Raw genomic sequence first — 2,211 nt, 5'->3', positions numbered from 1 at the left:
CTCCTCAATCAACAGTTACATATACACATCAATTTTGTCACCAGGTCCTTTTGGGCCATCGATAAGTGTAAACAAAATCAAAAATGGTTGTTTCATGCACATCCATGGCGGTAAGTTGTATGGAATGAGAACAACAGGCCAGGTGCTATAAACTATGTTCATCAATCTAAATGGGTTGAAAACATCATATGCTAACCCAAGCCTTATACTTCAACAATCATCTGCAAAGTTAGTATTTCGACGGTCAAAATCTTTCCATGCAAGGGAGTCTTCAGGATGTCTTAAGACACCATCATCTTGTCATTCCTCTGCATGCCATCTCATGAGCTTGGTCGTTTTCGATGACATAAACAACCTCTACAATCTTTGCTTCAAAGGGAAATATCTCATCTGTTTAGAGGGTATCCGTTTACTGCCTCTATGAGGAACATTTGAACTATTAACTCCATTTTGTTTCCACCTAGAATTTTTGCATATGACACATTCAATAAGATTGATGTATTCATTTCGGAACAACATACAACTATTGGGGCATGCATCCCATATTTCATATGTGAAGCCCAAATCTGTAGTGATTTTTTGAGCTTTATAGTAAGAATTAGGAAGTTTTGCACCCTCAGGGAAAGCTTCATTCAACAACTCAAGTAACATGGTAACAGAAGTGTCACTCCACTGATTTAGCACCTTCATATGTAAAAGTCGAACAATAAATGACTAAGATGTGAACTTCTGACAACCCGGATACAATTCACTCTGAGCATCCTCTAAAAGTTTAAAATAATTTGCAGTCTCTACATCTGGACCTAACTGCGGATCAGTTACAAGTGGTTCTGCTACATTGGAATTAGTTGGTGCTTGTGGTTCATCACCTACAGCATTTGTACTAGGAAGCAGAATACCAGTAACATCGTGTATCATTCCGACCATATCATCCCTAATGTTTTCATTCACTAAGGCTTTATTATCTCGGTTACCATGCACAGAAGTATACGACTCTCCATGATTAATCCAATGTTTGTATTTGTTTAGAAAGCCATTTGAAATCAAGTGCTCTCGCACACTATCTCGGACAAGATGATAGCAATTCTCGCATTTCCTACATGGACAACAAATCATCGAACTTGTAGCCCTATTGGTGTATGCAAACACTAGAAATTGGTCGATCCCATTCATGTATTCTCTCGACATCCTATTTGGCAAATCAATCCAACTCTTGTCCATTTTGTTTACTTCTCCTAAATATATATTTTGTACACCTGAACATGCATATTAATTAACCATAACAACAATTCTAATATTTTATACATTAGAATATATTAAAATGAATTGAGTCTCAACAGAAATTAAGACATGAGTAACTAATAAGTATAGAAAAAACATTACCAAATATCATACAATCATATAATAATCGATGAACAAAACACACATTATGATTAGCTAAAACAGTATCACGGCTTGGTAAAATGGTGAGTATCGAGTTGTCTTGGTAAAATGGCTTTTGCGTACTCTTTTTGTGGTTTTTTTAATTTTGATTATTTCTTTGGTATATAATTTCATCTTTTGAGCCACATACAGAATCAACACTAAACCGTGATTGAAAAACCAGCATTGAAACAAATAAATTTTTGTCAAAATGTAAAAATTTCATACATATAGTTAGGTCATCATAGATCTTGATCATCTCCAATTCATACATATAGTGAAAATTTCACTTCATTTTATAAGATTGCAACAAATAAATTTTTGTCAAAATGTAAAAATTAACAATGTATAACTACCAAATAAATAATCGTAGCCATCTTAAATCCAGTTCCTGGCTAGAACAGGACAGACAAGCTTTTAATACTTGGTTAAACAAGAGATATACTCTCCTATATGGAAGAAGGTGATTCACATTAACAACATTCCTTATCTCAAGGTGATTAGGTTACTATTGTACAAATATTAAAAGTCACAAATCTTAAATCCTAACAGAACATTATTTAATATTAGAATTCTTCGCAAAATTATTTTCAAAATAAATAAAAATGTAAACAACTTTTAAAATCAATGAAAAACTATTGAAATCGTATCTTTCAAATATTATATTTTTTATAATTTAAATGTTAAGAACACTTATTAATAAGGTCGTTGTAACGCCCTCAAAATAATAACATTAAACCCATCAGATAAGACAAGCATTTACATATAAACTAACCACATTCCTTTATT

This window comes from Camellia sinensis, chromosome 3 (genome assembly GCF_055761805.1).
Source record: "Camellia sinensis isolate YWXY chromosome 3, ASM5576180v1, whole genome shotgun sequence".
Taxonomy (NCBI): Eukaryota; Viridiplantae; Streptophyta; class Magnoliopsida; order Ericales; family Theaceae; genus Camellia; species Camellia sinensis.
This window is presented reverse-complemented; position numbering follows the sequence as displayed.